The following is a 27,501-nucleotide window of genomic DNA, read 5'->3' on the forward strand; positions in this document are numbered from 1 at the left end:
CACCACTGCGTAATTTATGCTTTGCGCCTGATAATCTGTATGCATGTGCGTAACTCTAGACAGAAATGTATGCAATCTGTATGCAATTTGTACGGAAATAAATGTAAATGAAATGCATACACAAACGCATAATTTACGCTTTGCAACTGATGTGCGTAGACCCAAATGTATGCTTCTACTGTATGTTTGTTATTTGTTCGTGAATGTTCGGTGAACACAAATCGATCTTGATCATTTTTTTTATGTTTGTGTTCGCAAACCGAACCAAACATCGGTATGTACGCTCATCACTAGTAGATAATACCATTGTAAAGGATAGAATAGTCACTCAAAACTTTTGCAAACCAACAGCACTAAACTCTATCTCTTTCTATCCAGACCACACTAAGATGGCTGTACCATATAGCCAATTTGTGAGATTGAAAGTGCCCCTCCTGGCTGTCAAAATCTGACTCCTTTCCTTTATTATAGAGGCAGATATTCAGCCAGCCGGGCAGTGGGCCGCACTTCTGTGCACTCCCCTCACCTTCATCTCAGAATGGCATTGGGTCTCAGGAGTCAGATCCAGTGCCATCAGTGACATATCTGATGAGATGTAAAAAGTTACTACAAATGACAGTAACATTTTAAATTATTATTTTTACCCAGACATGCCCTGTAAAATCCTTAAAGGGGTAGTTCACAAAAAAATGTCTTTCAAATCAACAGGTGCCAGAAAGAGCCAGGGATTTGTAATTTATGTAAAGTAAATCTCAAGTATTTCCGTACTTATCAACTGCTGTAGGTCCTGCCTGAAGTGGGGTATTATTTCCAGTCATGAGAGCAGGAAAGGTTTTCTATGGGTATTTGCTACTGATCTGGACAGTTCCTACCACAGACAGAGGTGGCAGCAGAGAGCACTGTGTAAGACTAGAAGGAATACACCACTTCCTGCAGGATATATAGCAGCTGATAAGTACTGGAAAACTTGAGATTTTTTTAAATAAAATATTTCTTTGGTAAACTACCCCTTTAAAATTAGGTCAGATATATAGCTTAAGAAATGCAAAGAACTAAAGTGTGTTATCTGTGTTAGGTGCTGCAGTCTTGATAGGGAGCTTTGACCTTATAATAGTTATCCAGCCTACTCATCAGCTTACAGCACATCATTACACTATTTAAGGGATCTTGATTGTTTCTAGTGTTCACGGGCAGATTGCACCAGAAAGCTTGCACAAACTGCACAAAAACTGTTGTGTATGCTGTTTTCCACATTTATCATGAATTTTAGACATCTTTTGTTCCTTCCTGGACACTTTTAAAATACTGTCTACAAAAGGGGCCATGGCTAAGAGGTGTTCTAAAATGTGTTACACCACGATTTGGGAGCAAAATATTGGTCTATTAGTATTGACAACCAAGATATGTAAAGAAAAGTGTCTTACGTCTTTCAAGAAACACCAAATTTACCCCACTCACATATGTAGGGCTTCTTCTTCCTGTCTAGTTTAGTTTTTCGGTAAGGACGGTAATAATAAATCTAGCCCAATGTGTTTTGGTCGATGTTTTATTTGTACTTCTTGCCAAAAATAAACCTTCCTCTTGCTAGAAAGAAAAACGGAAATGTAAAGTTATATAGATATATGTATATTCATTAAAAGGAAAAACATCTATTTATATAAGTATAATCACAACATGGCATTTTTAGTGCTTTAATTTATGAATTAAGAGCGTCCCTATTATGCATGGAACATTATTTGGATTTCATTGTTCTTAGATGAGTGCCCTTTTACCAGTTAATGGAATACGTACAAAATTAACAAAGTATGTTTACTTAACAACTGGCAATTCATAAATTCATTACGCAGGAAAAAACCTACATTGTAATAGCTTTAATAGTTCTCCTTTAAAACATCTCATTTACATTTCTGCCTTCCTTGGCTAAGAAATTACTTCATTAAGATTTTCCTTTCTAAATTAAAGAAATGTTAATGACCGCTCTTATTTATTGCTTCCATATGTAAGTGGTTATCTTCCTTGCAAATGGGAACGAAACAAAAATTTTCAACAAACGGAGCCAAGCCATTGAGTGTATGTGTTCTTTTTCATTTTATTTTAGGGAGAAAGTACATGTGCCTTATTGAATTAACTTTAACCTCTGTGTCTATTGAGCAGACATCCCCTAATGTAAGACTTTTTAAGGGGAAAGGGGGGGGTCTCATTAAAATTTAGTTTGAATTGCAGAGAACACTTTATCACATTTTTCAACCAATAACCTTTGTGAATATTAAACACCTGGTAAGTCTTAGTACCCCAGAGACCTGGTCCTGCTGAGTTTGCCCCATGACCTCTGGCAGCACCGTTCGCCTGTTTGTGACCCACCTTGACTCTGACAAGCCGGCCATTCTGAAGAGAAACACCTGTCTGTCTAGGCTGACATTAAGTCAATGAAGAGATGAAAAAAGTCAGCTGCAAAGAATAGGACGTATGCAGGTGTTTCCTATTCACTGCCAGATGAATCCATACAGTACAAGAAAAGACAGCCACGAGATAATATCTGTCTAATATAGAGAGACTAAAATCTCCCCAAATAACCACTGCTTTCTATCTAGTGCACGGAATGGGGAAGAAAACATTAGTTTAAAGTTTCCAGCCACCATCTCCCATTTATCACCATGTGGACTTTAGCTAAATGAACACTTGTGCTGATTTTTATGTTGTGTCATTTTATTAACGATGTTTTAAAATTTTGCTGAGTGCAAGGCAGGCTATAACTCTGCTGAAAAGAGTCCAGCGAAAAGGGGGAAGGTAATTGCTTTCTTAATGAAATTACAGCGCTTGCTCTATGTTTTATGTGCAGTACTTAGAAAAACTGCACCACTACTTCAGCGCAACTTATACTCACATTTCCCAGCTTCCACTTATTATATGTTAGTTTGCTCACTTTGTCAACAAGCCAGTAACATGACAGCAGCCAAAAAGAAAACATTTATGAGATTTTTTTTTAATTTTTTATTTATTAACTGTTTGATTAACTGTTTTTTTACAGTAATACATGATTGGAAATGTAATTCTTATTGAATTCTTCCATATGTTCTGGGAAGGAGTACTATAACAGTTGTTCTGGAAAACCGGCCAAGTCAAGGTCTTTAGTCAATGACACTTTTTAAATACTGGCATATGCACTGTACATGCTTTTGCGTGAGTCAGATCAATAAACCTATGTTCCATAGCTTTCAATTTTTGCTTCCTCTCCAAACACAATAACAATTCTATTATAGAAACCATTTACAGAAATATTACCTACAAGATCTCCCCATAGCTAGTCACATTTAATTATATCTGGGGCAAATTATGCTTTTTAGGCTCAATTTTTTTTTCACCGTTCCCGTGCATGTAATCCTGCCTCTTCCAAAAGTGAAAGGTCAGTTCAATATTCTCATTGTGCAAACAGTCTCATTGCTGCAGTTTGATACTTGAACAGGGACTAAGAGAGAATCTTGAGTGGAGGGAATAGATAATTGGCAAGCATAGTGACACTCGCAATTTTCTTTCATCCCTACACCAGCATTTATCGTCTTATATGTGAACAGACATCTGAGACTAATCATATATTTGGATTTAAAGCCTTAGTAAAATTATCAGGAGATATTATTTGACTGTATTTTGTATTTAAACTATTTGCAACCCAATAACTGGGACGAATAGAAGTGAACACAAGTTTTTTTTTTTAATTATATTTAAGCAACTTCCTGACTTATAGTAGAACAGTAGAACAACTGAAATACAATTGCCTTCACCCTTCTGGAAGCAAATGGAAGTGATCACTTTGCATCAGGCAGTGGGTATGATTTCTGCCAGGGCTCATAAAAATGTTCTATAGTTGATGTGCCTCAGTCAAGAACACTTAGCAGTAAGAATGTCAAATTGTCAAGTGCTTTTAAAACTGTAAGGCAAGAGACATATAGTACCATATCCACTAGAAGCCAGAGGGATGGATTCCCCAAATGTCCTTTCTTAATGCGGTAACTTATTGTGATGGATGATACTGGCCAGAACCACTGGAAAAACACAATGAGAACATTTTTACATTTTATTCTCTAGAGAAGGATGTGATACAGTTGTAATTGTTTCTTCAGGTAATCCATGTGATACAGAACAATTAACACATAATTGGCTCTCTAGTTAAACTTAGAATTCTACCAGACAGTCACTAATAATGATATAACATTTTCTGTACACCAAATTAATAACTGAATCCAATTATACGTTTTTACTTGTTGTCCAGGATTTAATCATTACTTTATCAGTTTCTCATTTATCTTTGTCATTTTAGGCCTGAAGTTCATGGCAGGGCCCAGAGGCGCAGAGGTACAATGGCACACCAGGTCCCTGTGGCTCAATACCATATGGTGATACAGGTAAATTCGTAAGACACACATATTTTATTCTCTCTGAGCTATAATGCATATGACAAGCTATTGTAATTAAATGTTTTTTGTAGACTCAGTCTGCAGCTACTGTATAGCTTGTTACTGTCTTGGTCCCAATTGCCATTGCCTTTCTTTCTGCACAGCATTAAAGGAGAAGTCTGGCAAAAAATGTTATTAAAAGTATTGTATTGCCCCCCAAAAGTTATACAAATCACAAATATACACTTATTATGGGAAATGCTTATACAGTGCTTTTTTTCCCTGCACTTCCTACTGCATCAAGGCTCCACTTCCTGGATAAAATGGTGATGTCACAACCCGACTCCCAGAGCTGTGCAGGCTGTGGATGCTGGAGACGATGATGGCAGAGGGATGCTCAGTGTTCCTCCAGTGCCCTGTGTCCCTCAGTGTCCCCCTGCCATCATCCTTACCAGCAGCCACAGCCCGCACAGCTCTGAGAGTCCGGTTGTGACATCACCATTTTATCCAGGAAGTGAAGCCTTGATGCAGTTGTAAGTGCAGGGAAAAAGCACTTTATGTGCATTTCCCTTAATAAGTGTATATTGGTGATTTGTATAACTTTTAGGCTGGGTTCACACACAGTATATTTCAGGCAGTATTTGGTCCTCATGTAAGGTCCTCATAGCAACCAAAACCAGGAGTGGATTGAAAGCACAGAAAGGCTCTGTTCACATAATGTTGTAATTAAGTGGATGGCCGTCATTTAATGGCAAATATTTGCTGTTATCTTAAAACAACGGCTGTTGTATTGAAATAATGGCAGTTATTTACCGTAATATGGCGGCCATCCACTCAATTTCAACATTGTGTGAACAGAGCCTTTCTGTGCTTTTAATCCACTAGGCTAGGTTCACACTAAGTAAGTTTCCGGCTGTAGCACGCTCCGTGCAGGGGCGTAACTAGAACTAGCTGGGCCCCATAGCAAACTTTTGATTGGGCCTCCCCCCCCAAACAACTGACCACTAATCTGTGAAGAGAGAGCAATATGTATATATAGTATTAGGAAAAGCATTATAGCACCATGACCATTGCCATTACCACTATATTGTTACCAACCAAATCCAGTATATTAAGATGAATAATACAAACAGTACCAGTTTACATGGGACAAATATTACCCCCTTTCACTGACTAAAACCCCCACATACTGAATAATGCTACCACTGCTACGGAATAAAATCCACAGTCCAATATCATTATTGGCCATACAGTGGCATGTATAGGCTCCACACAGGCTTTACACACCATAAGTGATCACAGTGCAGTTACAGGCGTCTTCTCCAATCGGAGTTGCTCACTTTTCCCCTTCTTCTCCATCCAGCCTGGCCACCATAAGGACTCTCAGTAGGATCTTACAGACAAACAGTTTAGGTTCCTCACTCATGCCCCAATATCCTACGCATCTATTTGCTCCATCTGTTCCCTCATATAGTGGTCCCCTCTGTATTCATATAGTAGTTAGACAACTGTGTCCCTCATTAAGTAGTTAGCCCCTTCTCTGCCCCCCCCCCCATGTAGTACCGTATTTTTCGCTTTATAGGACGCACCTTTTGATCAGACGCGCCCCTGATTTTAGGGGGGAAAATAGAAAAAAAATATTTTGCTCATTGTCACAGTTTGGAGATAGCAGCAGTGTGATTGGTGCCAATCCCCCCATATAGTGCCCCACATAGTAGCCAATGCCCCCATATAGTGCCCCACATAGTAGCCAATGCCCCCATATAGTGCCTCACATAGTAGCCAATGCCCCCATATAGTGCCTCACATAGTAGCCAATGCCCCCATATAGTGCCCCACATAGTAGCCAATGCCCCCATATAGTGCCCACATAGTAGCCAATGCCCCCATATAGTGCCCCCCATAGTAGCCAATGCCCCCATATAGTAGCCAATGCCCCCATATAGTGACCCCCATAGTAGCCAATGCCCTCATATAGTAGCCAATGCCCCCACATAGTGCCCCCCATAGTAGCCAATGCCCCCATATAGTAGCCAATGCCCCCACATAGCCAATGCCCCCATATAGTGCCCCCCATAATAGCCAATGCCCCCATATAGTATCCAATGCCCCCACATAGTGCCCCTCATAGTAGCCAATGCCCCCATATAGTAGCCAATGCCCCCATACAGTGCCCCAATTGTAGCCAGTGCCCTCCATAGTAGCCAATGCCCCCATACAATGCCCCCATGTAGTAGCCAGTGCCCTCATATAGTAGCCAATGCCCCCATACAGTGCCCCCATATAGTAGCCAATGCCCCCAGACAGTGCCCCCATCGTAGCCAGTGCCCCCATATAGTAGCCAATGCCCCATACAGTGCCCCCATAGTAGCCAATGCCCCATACAGTGCCCCCCATAGTAGCCAATGCCCCATACAATGCCCCCATAGTAGCCAATGCCCCATACAGTGCCCCCCATAGTAGCCAATGCCCCATACAGTGCCCCCATAGTAGCCAATGCCCCATACAGTGCCCCCCATAGTAGCCAATGCCCCATACAATGCCCCCATAGTAGCCAATGCCCCATACAGTGCCCCCATAGTAGCCAATGCCCCATACAGTGCCCCCCATAGTAGCCAATCCCCCCTGCGACCAGAAAAACAACAAACAGGTTACTCACCTGTCCGCCGGCCCCAGCAGCTCCTCTCCCGACACTCTGGTCTCCCGTCATCCTCCGGGCACAGGCAGCGGGGGACAGAGAGACTGCCGCTGCAGAACACTTCTGGGACACAGGCAGCGTCTCTGTACCCCACTGCCTGTGCCCGGAGGATGACGGGAGACCGGAGTGTCGGGAGAGGAGCTGCTGGGGCCGGCGGACAGGTGAGTAGGACAGCGATCCCCTCCGCACGCCCAGCCCGCCCCCTCCATCGCCGCTTAGCCGATCAGGAGCCCAGGAAAGTGCTGCTCATTGCACTTTTCCGGGCTTCTGATCGGCTCAGCTGAGCAGCCATAGAAGGGGCGGGCAGAGGGGATGGCTCAGGGCCGCTCACTATGCATATGCATAGTGAGCGGCAATACAGGGGGCGGGGGCATACTTTAACACGGGGGCCCGGGCCCCCTAAGCCCCCGGGCTCCATAGCGACGGCGTACCCTGCCCCCATGGTAGCTACGCCAGTGGCTCCGTGAATAAGCGGCCAGAGATTTACGTAGTTTGCGTACAATGGAAAGTATACGATCTACGGCTGCACAGTTCACACTACGTACGAACTTACGCCCGGATCGTATGCGGCGCCATAAAAAATGAACCAGACCATTGTTTTAGGACAGAAATGCTGTAACTTACACCCGTAGCGTAACATGCGGTCCCGTACAGAGTGGTAATTTCTTTTTTTCCACTTTGATTTGCCGATCCAAAATGTTCTGTGGGATGTCCGGGGCTAGCCGAAGATATCCCAGTAAAATACCGCTGTCAGATCGCTACGGGCGTAAGTTTGCGGACCGTACGTAGCCGGACGCAACTTGCGTAAATCCCGGACGGAGTTTTACACGTATATGTCCGGCCGCGAAAAATATGTGGCCGGACATATACTTAGTGTGAACATAGCCTTAAGGTGCAATACAATACTTTAATAAAAATTTTGCTGGACTTCTCCTTTATGTGAGGGTTGTGTAATGGCATTCACACACCTTTAAAGGGAATCTGTCAGCACCCGGACCCTACCTCAGGTACTGACAGTGTGCTGTAGTTGGCAGTTCTCTAGTAAGCATGTTATTATGCACAATCTCAGGTCTCCTACTATAATAAAGAGTCAAAGAAGAGTTGTGGCTCAGTGTTTGTGCCTCACTCTAGCACACCTCCCCGCTCCTTACACCTCCCTCTCCTTCATGAATAATCAATGCTGCCCAGCCTCCTGCTCGCTTTGCTGTCAGTCAGTATTTGCAAACAGAGGACTGATCTGCAATCAGATATATTTGATTGACTTATCCTGTTTTTTGCAGCTGTGGTCTAGGGTTAAATGTCCTGTCTAGAGACCAATTTCTTTGGTTCAATCCCAAACCAATAGAGACAGTTCCTTTGGTTCAATCCCCCAAAATGGAAATGAAACATAGTTATTCCTTTTTTCCCCCCTCATTATTGTATTATTTTAAAAGTGCTAAAAATTCCCAATCATTTCGAAATTATTTTGATTTTTTTATACAATGATGAGAAAAATAAACAAAAATAACTATATATATCATTGTCGTTAAAAAAAAAACAAGCTAAACAAAGAAAACACACTGTTTCTGGTCTCTAGACAGGAGATTTACCCGTAGACCACAGCTCAAACAAAGGCTAGGAGATTGTTTGCAGATCAGTCCTCTGTTGGCAAATACTGACTGACAGTTGAGCGAGCAGGAGGCTGGGCAGCATTGATTATTTATGAAGGAGGGGGAGGAGGAAACAGTGGTAAGGCATGCTAGAGTGTGGCACAAACACTGAGGAACAACTCTTTATTGACTCTTCATTACAGTTGGATGACTGCCAACTACAGCACGCTGTCAGCACCTCAGGTAGGTTCCAGATGCTGACAGATTCCCTTTAATAACTGTTGGACGAATATCTTTCCTGTTACCCCATATTCAGGAATGTTTGACTTGGCTGAATGTACATGTGTTTTGATGGGTAGAGAGGAGGTAGGCCACTGCTTGACAGCTCTGGAAGCAGCTCATCAACTGAAAAACAAAAGACATGGGCAGTTAGAATGCTTGACCCATCTCTTCCTCAATATCTTTTGTCAGTTGTCAGTTGTCAGTTTTGACATTAGAGAGTTGGATGATCCCAGTGAAATAGACTAACTTTTCACTAAAGAATATGGGGACCTATAGCTACAATAGATAACAATAGAAGTTGAAGCTTTAAAACTTGTGTGGTACATCAACAATAGCACAGGCTTAAAGCCCAAGACCACATCTCTTACAGTTACAATTTATAATCCTAACAGTTTAATTTAAAAAATATATATATTTTTTGATCTGATAAAATCCAGACCCTTATAATGCCCCCCTTTCTCAACCTTTGTATCAATTATTCCATATACTGTAGTTTAGTTTTATTATTTGCACATCAAAATCATGCTTAGGACTGCTTAAATGATGCATCTTTCAAGATTATGACAATTTAATGTCCCTGTGGGTAGAAATGCATGGAGAATAAAACGTACTAATGTACTGATATGAGTTTATTAAGCCACTGAGAGCAAATCAATGCTCTCAAATCAGATTACTAATACAAATTGAAAGGGCAGAAAAAGGCTACCATAACAAAGCTCAGAGTTTAAACAGAAGTAAAAAAAATATATATTTTGAAATATAGCAAAATATGTCAAATATTAATGTTACATTTTTAAATAAGCAACCACAGAATGAGCTGAAATCTGCAGCAATTAATATGCACATGTGGTTTCATATGGATTTTATAATGGATTTATTTAAATTCATTACAGATTCAAAACAACTTTAAAGCCATAGCGCTCTGAAGTTGCACTGGCGGCTGCAGGGAGCGTGGAGAACACAGGAAGACACTCAGGAGTGTGGAGAAGTAATGTATATACTTATACAGTATATTCTTTACTGGTGATGCACGCCCGGCAGCCAATGATTTTAGGTCAGGACCTAAAGACATGATCAGCCGATGATAGCCGTCATCAGCTGATCGTTGTCTTTATTACACGGAGTGATGGTTCGCAGAATTGACCTGATATCGCTTTGTGTAATAGGGCATTTGCTCTCATTGGGATTAATACATGCTCCCCACTGATAACTGATGCCATCCACCAGGGCCATACAAGGAGTTTTGATGCCCTAGGCAGAGAAGGCAAATGGCGCCCCCCCCCCCCCCAGCTTCCCCCACATAGTGTATAGTCTCCACACATCCCCACATAGTGTAGCCCCCACGGTGTATAGTCCCCACATACAGTATAGCCTCCTGGCTGCCCCCACATAGTATAGCAGGAGTCCCCAAACTTTTTACATAGGGGGCGAGTTCACTGTCCCTCAGAGCAGTGGCGGGCCGGACTATATGCTGCTGCTATATCTGGTCTGTGGGGAGCCATTGCAGCTTAAGGATGACACTGTCTCTGCCCATGAGAAGAAGGTGGAGTGGAGGGTTATACTGCTCATCTGTCTCTGGGCTGGGGTTCGGAGTTGTAGTTCTACCACAGCCACACAGGAGCATGCTGGAAATTGTAGTTCTACCACAGCCACACAGGATCACACTGGGGGTTGTTGTTCTACCACAGCCACACAGGATCATGCTGGGAGTTGTAGTTCTACCACAGCCACACAGGAGCATGCTGAGAGTTGTTGTTCTACCACAGCAACACAGGATCATGCTGGAAGTTGTAGTTCTAGCTCAGCCACACAGGAGCATGATGGGAGCTGTAGCTTTACAACAGCCACACAGGATCATGCTGGGAGTTTAAGTTCTACCAAAGCCACAAAGGATCATGCTAGGAGTTGTAGTTCTACCACAGCCACACAGGAGGATGCTTAGAGCTGTAGTATTACCACAGCCACGCAGGATCATAATGGGAGTTGTAGTATTACCACAGCCACACAGGAGCATGCTGGGGGCTGTAGTATTAACACAGCCACACAGGAGCATGCTGGGAGCTGTAGTTCTACCACAGCCGCACAGGCCATGCTGGGATTTGTAGTTCTACCTCTGCCACATGCATTTTAGGAGCTGTAGTTCTACCACAGCCACACAGCCATTCTGTGAGAGCAGCAATGGTAAGTGTAATACCATATCCATACTTGTGTCGTTTGGGGGCAGCCTTCCCCGCCGGTGATGCTGGCCGGGTTTTGGTGGGGCTTTTTGGGTCTGGTCCTGTGACATTGGGGTTGCAGGACCGTTCCATGGCCTCCACTTCCCTGCACGTGCACGCTTTGCGGGGGTTGGCGGTCGCTGACCGACACGGTGTGGAGTTAGCGTAGGGACCCGTGTGGACCAGAGAACCTGCGCGGTGGTACACGGGGCAATATGGCTTGATCAATTCATATACAGACACTCTGGTGTTGATTTTTAATATAGGCCTAGCGGCATTAGTATCAGCCATAGATGGGATGTGCAGCGGTTCCATTCTCTCCAGTTCGTGTTTTACAGTTCTCCCTCTCTGAACAGCTCGCACTCCTTTATAAGTACCACATGACCAAAATTAGCAGGATATGCCTGTGCTCACATGTCTGGACCCTATGTCTTCCCCATTCTGTGAGAGCAGCAATGGTAAGTGTAATACCATATCCATACTTGTGTCGTTTGGGGGCAGCCTTCCCCGCCGGTGGTGCTGGCCGGGTTTTGGTGGGGCTTTTTGGGTCTGGTCCTGTGACATTGGGGTTGCAGGGCCGTTCCATGGCCTCCACTTCCCTGCACGTGCACACTTTGCGGGGTTGTCGGTCGCTGACCGACACGGTGTGGAGTTAGCGTAGGGACTCGTGTGGACCAGAGGACCTGCGCGGTGGTACACAGGGCAATATGGCTTGATCAATTCATATACAGACACTCTGGTGTTGATTTTTAATATAGGCCTAGCGGCATTAGTATCAGCCATAGATGGGATGTGCAGCGGTTCCATTCTCTCCAGTTCGTGTTTTACAGTTCTCCCTCTCTGAACAGCTCGCACTCCTTTATAAGACCCACATGACCAAAATTAGCAGGATATGCCTGTGCTCACATGTCTGGACCCTATGTCTTCCCCATTCTGTGAGAGCAGCAATGGTAAGTGTAATACCATATCCATACTTGTGTCGTTTGGGGGCAGCCTTCCCCGCCGGTGGTGCTGGCCGGGTTTTGGTGGGGCTTTTTGGGTCTGGCCCTGTGACATTGGGGTTGCAGGGCCGTTCCATGGCCTCCACTTCCCTGCACGTGCACGCTTTGCGGGGTTGGCGGTCGCTGACCGACACGGTGTGGAGTTAGCGTAGGGACCCGTGTGGACCAGAGGACCTGCGCGGTGGTACACGGGGCAACATGGCTTGATCAATTCATATACAGACACTCTGGTGTTGATTTTTAATATAGGCCTAGTGGCATTAGTATCAGCCATAGATGGGATGTGCAGCGGTTCCATTCTCTCCAGTTCGTGTGCCACACAGATGTATGCTGGCAGTTGTAGTTCTACCTCAGCCACACAGGTGCATGTTGGGAGCTGTAGTTCTACCTCTGCCACACAGGAGCAGGCTGGGAGCTGTAGTTTTACTACAGCCACAAAGTAGCATGCTAGGAACTGTAGTATTACCACAGCCACACAAGAGCATGCTGGGAGCTATAGTATTACCACAGCTACACAGGAGCATGCTCGGAGCTGTAGTATTACCACAGCCACATAGGAGCATGCTGGGAGTTGTAGTTCTACCTCAGCCACACATGAGCACTAACACACATACTCCATTAGTACAGACATTCCACTAACACACACAGACACACACACACACACACACACACACACACTCCATTAGCACGCACGCACACACACAGATACATATACACCCACAAACAGGGGCGTAGCTAATGTCTCCTGGGCCCTGGTGCGAGAGGCCAACTTGGGCCCCCCCCCTCCTTTCACGACCAAGTAATGCTATTGGTATTATATATATATATAATATATATATTTATATATATATATATTTATATATATATATATATATATATATACACACCAAGACAGATATTACCAATAACACCAGCATATTGGAAGGGAAAGTATTATCATCGTACATATTACCGCCATACTGTTACCGACCAAATCCTTCCTAATATAGGAAGGAAATGTTACCACCACACCACAACCACTACCATCACCACCATATTGTTACTGACCAAATCCAGCATACTAAATCACCTCATCCAGTCATATAGGGGTGGCCCCAGCTCTACACAGGTTCTATACACCATATACATTACAGTGCAGTTATATCAGGTGACTCACAGGAGACGTCTTCTCTGATCGGAGTACTTTCCTTTTCATCTTGTCCATCCGTCCTGGGCCGTTATAAGAACTTCTCTGAGCCACGAATCCACGGAATCTGCCAGACAGACATATTAGGCTCCTCACACTGGCACCATCCTCATCTCTCTACAAACTGCACTTCTGTATTGGCCCCTTTACACCCTCATTTAGTGGGTAGCCCTGACTCTATGTGACCCCCTAATAATATATGCCCCCCTCTGTGTATTCCCTCTCCCCCTATGTTGCCCCCCCAAATAGATGGCCCCTCTCCCCCCATGTTGCCCTCCTTATGGATGGCCCCTTCTCCCCCACCCTCCCTTATAGATGGCCTCCTCTCCCCCCTCCATATAGATGGCCCCCTCTACCTCCTCCCTTATAGATGGCCTCCTCTCTCCCTCCTTATAGATGGCCCCCTCTACCCCCTCCCTTATAGATGGCCTCCTCTCCCCCCTCCTTATAGATGGCCTCCTCTACCCCCTCCCTTATAGATGGCCTCCTCTCCCCCTCCCTTATAGATGGCCTCCTCTACCCCCTCCCTTAAAAATGGCCTCCTCTCCCCCTCCCTTATAGATGGCCCCCTCTATCCTCACCCTCCCTTATGGATGGTCCCCTTTCCCCCCCTCCCTTATAGATGGTCCCCTTTCCCCCTCCCTTATAGATGGTCCCTCTTTCCCCCCCACCCTCATAGATGGCCCCTCTCCCCCCCCACCCTTATAGATGGTCCCCTTTCCTCCCACCCTCATAGATGCCCCCCTTTCCCCCACCCTCATAGATGCCGCTCTCCTTCCCCCCACCCTCATAGATGCCCCCCTCCTTCCCCCCACCCTCATAGATGCCCCCCTCTTCCCTCCCACCCTCATAGATGCCCCCCTCTTTCCCCCCACCCTCATAGATGCCCCCCTCTTCCCTTTACCCTCATAGATGCCCACCCTCTTTCCCCCCACCCTCATAGATGCCCCCCTCTTTCTCCCCACCCTCATAGATGCCCCCCTCTTCCCCCTCATAGATGCCCCCCTCTTTCCCCCCACCCTCATAGATGCCCCCCTCCCCCCCCTCATAGATGCCCCCCTCTTCCCCCCCTCATAGATGCCCCCTCTTTCCCCCCACCCTCATAGATGCCCCCCTCTTTCCCCCCACCCTCATAGATGCCCCCCTCTTTCCCCCCACCCTCATAGATGCCCCCCTCTTTCCCCCCACCCTCATAGATGCCCCTCTCTTTCCCCCCACCCTCATAGATTGTCCCCTTTTCCCCACCCTCATAGATGCCCTCCTCTTTCCCCCCACCCTTATAGATGCCCCCCTCTTTCCCCCCACCCTCATAGATGGTCCCCTTTCCCCCCACCCTCATAGATGCCCTCCTCTTCCCCCCCACCCTCATAGATGCCCCCCTCTTCCCCCCCCCCACCCTCATAGATGCCCCCCTCTTTCCCCCACCCTGCAGGCTGATAAAAACAAAACCTAACTCACCTGAAAACGCGCTCCCACGTTGATCCTCTCTCCTCCTGGTCTGTCCCCGGCTGCTGCGCGGCTGTCGGGGGTGTCGCGTCTTATCCCCAGCAGCGCGCGCATCCCAGAGCTCCCTGCGCGCCGGAACCGGAAGTCAGGGCCCAAGGCGCGCAAGGAGCTCTGGGATGCGCGCGCTGCCGGGGATAAGACGTGACACCCCCGGCAGCCGCGCAGCAGCCGAGGGAAGACGGAGCCGGACTCTTGTGACCGCAAGCAAACAATGCTTGCGGTCACAAGAGTGATTGATCGAGAGGGCTTCGCAGGGCCCTGGGGGCCCCGCGGGTCCCCCTTCATGGCGGGCCCGGTCGCTGCGGCGACCACCGCGACCACGGTAGCTACGCCACTGCCCACAAAGCAGTAGCAGAGGAGGATGACACTGTCTCTCAGTGGAGGATCAGACTTGTCATCTGTCTCTGTTGGGAGGGGGGCGAGGTTGTCTCTGCACTTCTCCCCTCTCCTGATTGGCTCCGGATGTCATCTGAGATTGGTCAGAAGCTTTTCTTCAGCTCCTGAGCCAAGCAGAAGAGTGGTGGAGAGCAGGTCCTGTTGCTGTGGGGCTGGAGCCTTCAGCAGCTGAGGGGCAGAGCGTGGAATGCTTTGCTGTCTTCCTTAAGAGTCCTCAGTAACAACTCAATTATTATTAGTTAGCATTTCAATTTAATATTTAAAAGACATGGGGGGGGGGGGGAATTTATCAAAGGGTGTACAATTTAGACTGGTGCTAACTTACCCCAGCAACCAATTACAGCTTCTCTTTCCTTTCACCAGAGCTTAAAGATGAGCTGTGATTGGTTGCAGTGGGCAGTTTGCACCAGTCTAAATTTTAAACCCCCATGGAGTTTTAAAATAAATGCTCCATAATTTGTGTGCTATTTTAGACATTAGACCCATTTGAAAATGTGTATGTAGTGACATGCTTTCAGATTATTTTAGGTGATGAACAGCTAGAGTGTGTTCGAAAGTTGTCCACAATGAACAGAAACTTCCACGTCCTGCTGAGCTCTAATGTGCAAACCATAAGCCCAGTTGAAAAGAAAAACAAGAAAATCACTGATAAGTTTTCGTTAAAGAAGGTGTACTATTTACTGCACTCCTGGGACAATGTGTTGGTTTTACATGCCTCTTAACAGTATATTTACTGCTGTTCAATAAAATTCTGTAATGCACCCTTTGGGCCTATTACTTAACTGGTATACTATACTAGAAGCAAATGGCTTTAAAGGGGGTCTGACTGGTTGAATGACATACTCTTCTCCATTGTAACCGCTGGCAGGAACTCTCTGTAGTTCCATAACATAAAAATAAAGAACAATATTTATTCTACTTTTTACCTGAGTACAGAACATGCCAAAAAATCAGTGCATTGGTAAATCCTTAAAGTAGAATAATTTGTTCACTGTGCTTTCCACATTTACACCATTACTCTGTAGAGTCGCTCATAGTTCACACTTTGTTAAGAATGAAAAACAAAAGAAAAGACATCGGCTTCTTTTTATTTTTAATAATGATTATTAACGAATACACGAATACACAAAGGGGGAGATATATCAAACATGGTGTAAAGTGAAACTGGCTCTGTGGCCCCTAGCAACCAATCAGATTATTCATTCCTCACAGACTTTTTAGAAAATGAAAGGTGGAATGTGATTGGTTGCTAGGGGCAACTGAGCCAGTTTCACTTTACACCATGTTTAATATATCTCCCCCATAGTGTATTAACCCTTAGGTGACCCTGGACATACCTGTACCTCCAGGGCCGCCCACAGGTGTTCAGAGCGGGTCCGCGCCGCGGCCGCACACTGAACCGCCGCAGTCCCGGGTGGCGCATATAGCCCGGGACCGCGGCTATTAGCGGGCGCGCCCGCTAATTAGATAATCGGATGCAGATGTCAGCTGCATCCGATTACCTGATGCAGCTGTTCCCTGGTGTCTAGTGGCAGAGATCGCCCCCCCACCCCGGAAGGAGCGATCCCCGTGTCTTCACTCGGCCGGGGTCTGCACCGTAATGGCACTGATCCCGGCTCAGCATTTGGTTGCTTCCGACTGCAGCAACCGGAAGCAATCGAGTGCCTATCTCATCGATCTATGCTGTATTGCTATGCAGCATAGATCGCAATGAGAAATCAGTGTACTTATGCTAGAAGTCCCCCATGGGCACAGTGCATCACGATGTCCCTTCCACTAAATCCATGGTCTCCCACACTTGGATTTTCTGGTACTCGTCCCGGCCGACATTTTAACCATGTGGACGCTGTTGCAGTGATTCCAAAAACGCATAGAAAATGCAGGAGTACCATTGAATGTGAACAGCGGCTAACAGCCAAAAAGTTCTCAAATGGGCAAGCAAAAAGTTCTCAAATAGGTGACCTTGCCCATTTGAGAACTTTTTGGCTGTTAGCCGCTGTTCACATTCAACGGCACTCCTGCGTTTTCTATGAGTTTTTGGAATCACTGCAACAGTGTCCACATGGTTAAAATGTCGGCCGGGACGAGTACCAGAAAATCCAAGTGTGGGAGGCCATGGATTTAGTGAAAGGGACACCGTGATGCACGGTGCCGTGAATCAGGAGTCCCTGAACACCGAGGGATTTTAGTGTGCGGCTTTTTCTGAAGCAGCCCAAGATCTCTCGTGTCCTGGCAGCCTTTTTTATGGAGAAGTATGGTGCTAATGTCTCAGCATAGCCGTCTGGGTGTTTATACACTCGCCATGTAAATGGATGCAGCATACAGTGTAACATATTTTGAATCGACATAGATACTGTTATTCTCTACATGTATAGAGTTAATCTGATCACGTGGGACATAGAATACGTCACTGACTCACTGCTTTGCAATGGTTGTTTACTGCGCATGAGCCTTTTGTTATCCACCACGCCAACTACTCCTAACATGGGGCGAAGCTGTCATCATGGTGAGTGAGGATCCTCGTCATTCCTTTTGTACTTTTGTAAATAGGACTTTTTGGACTTTATCATATCGTATATTACACATTATACACGTCTGATGTTGATTTCTTTGATGGACACTATACCGATCAAGAGATGTATTTGTCACGATCACGTACCTCCTTTTGCTTATGTATTTTGTTTACCTGCTGTTGCTGTGATACACTAATTGATGATTTGTAACACACTAATTAAAGATTTGTAACCACTGATTTTGACTTTGTTTGCTGTGTATAAAATGCACACTTTGCCATATGTACCATTGACACTGCTTGAAAAAGACCTCATAGCGAGGTCGAAACGTTGCGGTTTTGGGCGAAAAAAACAACACTTATTTTTTCACTGAATTTCGAGTGCCACAGCTTTTTCTATTTGTATACTACAGCACCTGTGGTCGCAAGGGTGTATGCTGGAAGGCACCGAACTACGTTTATAAAAAGGAGTGCTGCACTAATAGACTTTTTTGGTGTATATATATATATATATATATATATATATATATATAGTCTTTAAAGTATCCAAAGTAATATAAAAAGATACAAAAAACATTGTACATAGAGCAAAGACAAAGCAAGCACCTTAGAGAACTCCCATGGTTTCTTCCACTGTAAGGCTATGTTCACACTTTGTATGAGACCGGCCAGGTCACGGAACGGCCGATTTCAGAAAAGATCATCCCAGCCGGTATTGTAACAATGGCCGTGATTAGTACGGAACTTACGTTGTGTGAACATAGCCTAAAACACCATGGATACTCCTTCAGTTGCTTAATCAAATTTTCTTAATCTTATTGATGATTTGCGGATTTAAAAAAGACAGAAGTTGCAGGGCTCCATATCTGGACAACATATTCTTGACTATATGCAAAGTGTTTGTGCCACACTTTTATTTGTGCTTAAAGCAAATGCACCACTAGGTACATTGTTTTTCTGTTTTTCACATTAATATACGGGTGCCGGCGCCTCTCCTCTCTGTGACGTAGCTCTATTGATTCTAATTGAGCCAAGTCACAGAGTTGAGGGAGTTTCATCACACTGGGTACCAGTGCGCCTGCCTCCATTGCTCTGTCTGGCCGTTGCTCGGTAATAGATCAGCACCATTTATGGGAACCAGGCAGCAGTTCAAAAAAGGACAGCAACACCGGCATGCCTGCACCAGCACCGGTCTATTAATGTAAAAATCTAAAAAGTGAGGTACCTAGTAGTACATTTGCTTCAAAGGGGTTGTGTCACAACGAAAACTAGGTCTATACTGATGCATAATGTTAAATGATAAATATTTTAAATGGACAAGCACTGCTTTGCCTGCTTTGTTGGTAATATCTTTGAGCAAAGTATTGTAGTCTGCTTGCTATCAAATCGTATTGCACTGGTTGGCTTTGAAGCCAAAACACTTTCCAATGAGTGGTTTCCTGAAGACATTAACGATGGCTTTAGAAGTGAATATTGCTATTTTTGAACAGTACAAATTAATACTATAAAATTGATGTATATATTGATTTACTGCCTATGAACTGCCTATGAACCCAGTTTAAAATGAGTTATACTCAAAAATAGCTGTGTGGATTATTCTTTTTTTTATTTATTTCTAGTATGAAGGAAAGTGAAGAAAAGGAAGCATTAATGGTATGTTATGATATTTCGGTTGGGTTCCTAGTCATGTAAATGCTGGGTATTGTGAAGAAATTTAACTTTACAGTATAAGGACATGTTATAGTCAGTCATAATTACAATTACAAATATATAATACCCAAGCACAGAGTGAAATAGATTGACTGATTTATACTCTCCCTCTCAACAACCTGGAAAACCCCCTTGGGGAACATACATGCATACTATATCGCAGTACTTTTCACACTTCGAGTTTCTTGCAGTGAAATCTGTTGAGATACTGATTAACATTAAAGCCTATAACACTCTATTCTCGCTGAGGATTTTCATTCCACTCCAAAAATGCAGTCTTTAGTCTTGTAAAACCTAAGATATCTTGCTGCTGTGATGTTAATAAAAAACAATAAAGCAGCTATGCTTAAATATCCATGCTCCCTTGATGCCCTCCGGCACTGTTCCAGGTCCCCTGCTCACTTAGCCAATCACTTTGTTGTCCCACCACAGCCAGTGGCTGAGCACTGGCTTCTTAGCAACCACAGACTTGTTTTGAATGGACACTGGCTTTACAGCATTCACAGACTGGTTTGAATGCACACTGGCTTAATGGCACCCACAGATTTGTTTTAAATGGACACTGGTTTCATAACAATCACAGACTGGTTTGAATGGACACTGGCTTAACAGCACTCACAGACTTCTTTTGAATAGACACTGGCTTTACAGACGCAGGTTCTTTACTGTACGAGCGTTAAGACTGTGGAACTCTCTGCCACATGATGTTGTCATGGCCGATTCATTAGATAAGTTCAAGAGAGGCCTGGATGCTTTTCTTGAAAAATATAATATTACAAGTTATGGGCATTAGATTTCCGGTGATACATTGATCCGGGGATTATTCTGGTTGCCATTGGAGTCAAGAGGTAGTTTTCTCCCTGTGGTGGGGCGGTTATTGTCTGCCTCGTGAGGTTTTTTGCCTTCCCCTGGATTAACACAGTAGGGTTTCCCTAAGTTTAACCTGATGGACTCTTGTCTTCTTTCAGCCTTATTTACTATGTTACTATGTAATGGACAGTAGCTACACAACACCCACAGACTGGTCTGAATGGGCACTGGCTTCACAACACCCACAAACTGGTTTAAATACACACTGACCACCTCTCCCACCCTCAGCAACCCCCAATTGACTCTCCTATGCTCTCCTCTCTCTCCCTATCTCTTTCAATTCCTCTCTATGCCGTTCCCTAAAAGCTGATTCTATCTTTCTCTCCTCTGAACGCACAAACGACTTCCCGCCTTTAGGAAGTTACTCACACTATATACAGGGCGAGGGGGAGGTGCAGTTGGGGCTTGCAGGTGATTGGACGGCTGCAAGAGATTATGGATAATCCCTTGCTCCCGCCAAGTGAAAGTACTGTACCTAAACATGTGCATCCTCCATCTACCATGTTTAGCGACTTTGCTAACGAATTGCAAAATGAAGCTAGTTAAAAGCCTGATTACAGCTAATTTTACTTTGCAAGTTTCGCTTTGTTTGTCTCTAGTTTTCAACTCCAATGTAAAGATCAGCTCACTGACTGTAATGTAAATAAAGTGTATACTGATATCCTGCAGTCATCACAGTTTACAACATAGATTTTAAATAAATTACTCCAAAATGAAGTCATAGGGGGACATTTATGACGACTTGCGTACTCGGCATCTTAAATTAAACTCTGCCCCTGATTGCCCTGCCGGATTTACTAAGAGGTGCATGCCTCCTAGTGAATCTGGCCTGACCTGCGCCTACTGTAAGGCGGGCGCAAAAATCTACACCTGCTCCTGAGCAGGTGTTGATTTCTGCCATGATTTAGATCTGCGACCTGGTGTAAATCATGGTAAATCAGGCACAGGAGGAGACCACGCCTCTTTCCCGCCTTGCTGCGCCACTGCCCACCTATCAGGTGAGTGGGGAATATGGCGGGCGTATGCCAGGGAGAGAGGGTAAATCTACGCCTTCTCCATCGCGTGCGTCTGTGGAGCAGGCTTTATTTATCCCCCCATACTATTTATTTGCTCCAGAAATACAATTGTAAATGTCCTAAATTTCTCATTGAAACACAATTATTAGTAGATATATTTCCAAAGAATCACCTTACATAGATGTACAACTTCTTGTTGACCTGAAGGATGTGCAGATCTTACGAGCTGACTTAGACACACTGAGTGTTTGGGCGTCCACTTGGCAAATGAGGTTCAATGTGGATAAATGTAAAGTTATGCACCTGGGTACTAATAACCCACATGCATCATATGTCCTGGGGGGAGTTACTCTGGGAGAGTCACTGATGGAGAAGGATCTGGGTGTACTTTTAGATAATAGACTACAGAACAGTACACAATGTCAGTCAGCTGCTTCTAAGGCCAGCAGGATATTGTCATGCATTAAAACAGCCATGGACTCTCGGGACAGGGATATAATATTACCGCTTTATAAAGCTCTGGTGCGGCCTCATCTGGAGTATGCCGTCCAGTTTTGGAACCCGATTCATAAAAAGGACGTCCTAGAACTGGAGAGGGTACAAAGACGGGCAACTAAACTAATAAGGGGAATAGAGCATCTTAGTTTTGAGGAGAGATTAAAAGAATTAAATTTGTTTAGTCTGGAGAAGAGACGTTTAAGGGGAGATATGATTAACTTATTTAAATATATAAATGGCCCCTACAAGAAATGGCCGCCTGGAGAAAAAAAGGTTCAATCTCCGGAGGCGACAAGCCTTCTTTACAATGAGAACTGTAAATCTGTGGAACAGTCTACCACAGGATCTGGTCACAGCAAAAACAGTAGAGGGCTTCAAAACTGGCCTAGACAAGTTCTTAGAGCAAAATAATATAAATGCATATGTAAAGAACTTATCATCCCTCCCCCTTCCCTTTATCCATCCCCTCCTTGGTTGAACTTGATGGACATGTGTCTTTTTTCAACCGTATTGACTATGTAACTATGTAACTATGTAAGTAGTGTAGACCATCTGTCAGAAGGCTTTACACTATAGGAGGTCTTAAGCTGACCATACACATAATATATCTACAAGAATCCTACATGAACATAGATGTTCATGCAGATGAGCAGCACAAGACAAAACAATTAGACTGGAAAAATCAATTCTGTCCAGTACATGTGTCCCCTGACAGTAGGTCTCAAGTTAGGGTCTTCTAGTCCCCATACATAGTACATTGGCTGTGGAACCTACCAAAATCAATGACTTTCTAGGGGGCGTTTTCAGTCTAGATTGTTATCTATTATGTTGAATTAAAGGCTTATCTTATACTTTGTGAGGTTTACTATCAATTTCAAATATTATTAATAAATTCATAATATTATGGTTATACGTTTTATAGCATCATACATATTGATTAGAGATGAGTGAATACGATTCGATCGGGTAGGTATTTGATCGAATATTGCGGTATTCGAAAGATTCGAATTCAATCGAGTAGTGAGGCGAATACGCGAGAAACATTCGAAAGCCCTCCCATCGCAGTTGGCGCCTTTTTTAATCCAATAACCATACAGGGAGGCCGTGAGGGACCCTGGGAGGACGCACGCAGTGCGAAAAAGGTGTCTACCCTCATTGGATAGCTGAACCACATGACCTCGAATCTTAAATACTTGACTCCCGCCTCTCGATCGCAGATGAGCTTTCAACCTAGCCAGGGAAAGATCGTGCAGTAGGGAGAAATAGGTTTTAGTAGCGTTTTGGTTAGGCAGGCTTACTACAGAAACCAAAAGTCCTTTTCACAGCTAAGATCAAGCGAAAAAGTCATCTCTGAATCAAAAGCACTTCTCGGTGCTAAGAAATAGATGATGATAACAACAGCAGCAGCATCAGCAGCATCAGCATCAGCAGATGTATTCATTCCAGCACCCTGTGTGTACAAGTGACTTATAGTGTCCCTGTTTAACACCACTAAGGGCACGTTATACATATTGTTCCAGTAGCCCACAAAGGGCACTTGATATATACTGTTTCAGTAGCCCAGTAAAAGGCACGTGATACATATTGTTCCAGTAGCCTAGAAAAAGACACGTCATAAATTCTGTTCCAGTAACATTTGTACAGCATTACGCGTGATACGCGTGAATAACATGACGCTCTGCGGACGCACATTGGAATCATGTATATAACACTGTGCAGGAAATACGAACGAAATGTGTGAACATTGCCATAAATGTTCGTAAAGCGTTTGCAAATCTTTTTCCTTCGCAACTGCAGAGAGTGGCATTATACTGCGATTTTGGGGTGTTGGGTGCAACCAGGCATGTCCCCCCTAATGTCCCAGTGTCATTCTGGAGGTGTTGTCTTCGTTTAGGGAGGTTTCATGGGGGACTTGGTGACCTCTAAGTGGTCAAATTTTGATTTTCAAGTGCCACAAATTTTTTTCCCATAGACTATAATGGGATCGAATACTCGTTCGAATAGTCGAATATCGGTGCCTATTCGATTTGAATTTTCGAAAGTCGAATATTTCACTTCTCGCTCATCTCTAATATTGATATATTTAAAACACTACAAAGATGCTTTTGCCTCTATTTATTTACACTTTAGAGCTCACCCTGAGTCCTTCTAAAAATCAAGACATCACAGAGTTGCAAGTAATTTGAGCAAAAAAAAAAAAAAAAACACTTCTCTCATCCCCCAGTAATCCATTTTAGAATAAACAATAAAGTATGCACAGACAGTTCAGGAGAGTGGCTCACATTTGCACAGTAATGACATGCATGTTGTGATAGGTGTTAGCTTCATTCTGAAGTGGCAACATATAATTCATTCAGCTGTGAATGGGTGAAGACAATTAGAGCAGTCAATGTATCCCACGTGTTCCCTGTAGCATTAGAAACGCATAGAAGGCACCTCGACAGACACTGGTTTGGAAATTGAGACTGCTTTTCAGCTAAATGTGATCCTGATTACCTCAGTAAGGCCACCTGCTGCTTTAGTGGCTCATTTCTTTTGTGTGTCTGTGTTAAGCAGTTTCCATTTGTAGTGCCTCAGGGGACTGCAACCTTAAGGCCAAACCCAGCTGACACCAATCTGGTGAAGCACTGCCTAAACAATCAGGTATGCACATGCTGGTCCTTGCTCATATGCTGTCATTTCTTCTATTTGATTAGAACAATAGATGGAGTTGTTTTCATAGCAGGAATCATCTAGCACTAATGTGACTTTGATATGTGATGTTGATCTCTCAAGCTGTGTTTGACTGTTAATTGATAACTAATTATTGTACCATATTTCACTTATTTATCAAGCTGTAAAGAAACATGTAATGGTATAGAAGACTAGGCCAAGGACAATTTTTGCAGCATGATGAACTATATTCTCGTACTATGAATTTATTTTCAATAGATATTTTAACCTCTTGGCAACATCCAGTGTACTGTATATATGCATCACTGTTGCCGAGGTTTAAAGGGGTTATCCAGTGCTACAAAAACATGGCCACTTTTTTCCAGAGACAGCACCTTTCTTGTCTCCAGCTTGGGTGGGTTTTTGCTGCTCAGATCCATTGAAGTGAATTAAGCTTAAGTGCAAACCACACCTGAACTGGAGACAAGAGTCTTGTGGTTTCTGAAAAAAAGTGGCCATGTTTTTGTAGCACTGGACAACCCCTTTAAGTAAAATCTTCTGTAAATGCATGGTTCTGTGATTGCATGGGTTCAGAAGCTAGGCCTGAGCCATCAGTAGTGAGTGCTGTATGTATGTATATATATATATATATATATATATATATACATATATACACAGTGTATATATATATATATATATATATATATATATCAAAGATAGCCCTAATCCTTTACGACTCACCCAGCAACATAGAAGGGCCTAAAATCATTTATGTACACTTGTTTGCCATAGGCACTGTCTGGTTGCATGCCTTTCATTGTCATGATGACAGGCATAGAAACCATGCTGTATTATATAAGTCAATGTTTCCCAAACCTAGTCCTTAAGGACCTCCAGCAGGACATTATTTGAGGATATCCCATATTGAGAACACTTGTGGTGATGCTTGATGCACTATACATAATTATATAATTGTGAATAATAATTTATTACCATCATCTAAATTATGAACATGCTTATTTATGACCTGCATTTGCAAAATATGGGCAATTTTGTTGAAGGTGTTACAGTGTGGGCAGGTGTGTACAGTCAATACAGAACTGCCATATACTGTAGTTTGTAAATGGTACAGTGACAAGCCCATACTACTTGTTTAACATCCTAAATCCAGTCATTGTGCCTCTGCATGAACAACACATGCCTAATTTCATCTTGATGAACGACGGTGCTACAGCTCATAGAGGTCACGGCTGGAGACTGGAGGATCTCAAATGGAGTGGCCTGCACTTTCTCCAGACCTGATGCCAATAGAAAACCTATGGGATCAGTGAGTCACTGTGTACAGGCTAGTACATGGATCACCAAACTGCAGCCCTCCAGCTGTTTCAATACTACATTTCCCATCATGCTCGGACAGCCAAATCCAAAGCTTTAGCTGTCCGTGCATGATGGGGATTGTGGTTTTGCAACAGCTAGAGGGCCGCAGTTTGGAGACCCATGGGCTAGTTACTCTGTAGCCCAGAACCTCAATGACCCTTCAAGAAAAGTGGGATGTCTAACAAACAATAAGATGACTTGTAACCAGCATGAGATGTTGTTGTCAAGCTGTAATTGATCACGAAGGGCACATGACAAGTTATTTAAAAGTTGACATTTTTGTTGGGGTATCCCCATCACTGATGTTGGCTTTTATTTTTCAATAAATTGTTTGAGATGAGGAAATCAGCATTGCATTGCCTTAATGCAAATACCCTAAATTTGTGATATAATATCACTGTAGGATGATTTTTTTGTTTTACATTTTTTTTTCTAAATTTCACCCACAAGTCAAATATCCCTAACTTTTTGTGAGTAGTGTATAAATTGGACACTAAACATAATGTAAACTGAGCCTAAATAATATGTGGTATTGGTGCAGGAATGTGTTTTAATATCTCTATATAACATGCAGGTTGTCAGGGGAAATGACAGTTACAAACTGCATGTGGCATTTGTTTCAATACAAAGTGACCTGTAAAACTTTTGAAAAGTATTTAATCTCTGCAAACTACTCTGTCCCTTTCTCTCTCTCTCTCTCTCTCTCTCTCCAGACAATTAAGATTTTCACCTGACAGCCAATAAATAGCACTCGTCTGTAGAAAAAAAAAATCCAGGTCTATTGGAGAACAACCTATAAAATAAAAGAGAGATGGTGAGAAAAAGAGCGAAACGATCCTAATCTGAACACCATCTGTTGCCGAGTGCAATTCACAGAAACAAGGGGTTTTCTGATATTAGGTCTGAAGCGTGGACATAGATCATTTTTACCTTATATTTTTTCCTCTCATTAGAAGAATTTATTTCCAGCTTTGTTGTCAGTAGAGTCTAATAGTTTCTTACATGCGTTGTAAATCTGTTCTCCAATCAGTTAAGGCTGTGCAACATGAAACTGGGACTCATCAATTTCCTTTGCTTACTAATACATCTGCTAGAAAGTAGTGCTGAAATAAAACTAAACATGTTTGCACTTTTTTCTTTTGTAGGGTTATGTACCTTTTATTTTGTATAAGGAATTTTTAATATTCAGGCCATACCCCTGGAATGAAATCATTTCCCCTCAATATAATTGTCATGGTAATATGCATAGCCTAACTGGCAGTGGCACAGCTGGCTGTTTGCCATATCTGAGTCTCTGGCTCAAAGACTTTAATTCTGTCATGCCTCATATGGTTTTATGTACTCGTTTGTACTCAGTTCAGAAATTTATTTTTGTGCTTCCATAGATATCAGCTATGTTGCCTATGGTGTTTTGAAAACTTAGGGTTGCTGTTAGCAATAAATAAATAAATGCAAACAGAACAAAGAAAAGGATCCCCCCCTCTGAAATAAAAACAAACCCTGAATTAATTTTTAGAATCAAAATTGGGTTAAAAAAATAGGGATAAATACAAGGTGTGGACGATCAATGTATAAGTAATAGAGATGAGCGAACCTCGAGC

At 43.6% G+C, this 27,501-nt stretch overlaps 1 long non-coding RNA gene across 1 annotated transcript; it reads left to right on the forward strand.

The window, feature by feature from the left end:
* Positions 1 to 4,321: 4,321 nt before the first annotated feature.
* On the forward strand, positions 4,322 to 26,987 carry LOC138793698 (uncharacterized). The gene is made up of 3 exons (XR_011363320.1): positions 4,322 to 4,400; positions 19,397 to 19,430; positions 26,614 to 26,987. It is a non-coding gene; the product is annotated as an uncharacterized lncRNA (long non-coding RNA).
* The last annotated feature ends 514 nt before the right edge of the window (positions 26,988 to 27,501 follow it).

This window comes from Dendropsophus ebraccatus, chromosome 5, assembly GCF_027789765.1.
Source record: "Dendropsophus ebraccatus isolate aDenEbr1 chromosome 5, aDenEbr1.pat, whole genome shotgun sequence".
NCBI lineage: Eukaryota > Metazoa > Chordata > Amphibia > Anura > Hylidae > Dendropsophus > Dendropsophus ebraccatus.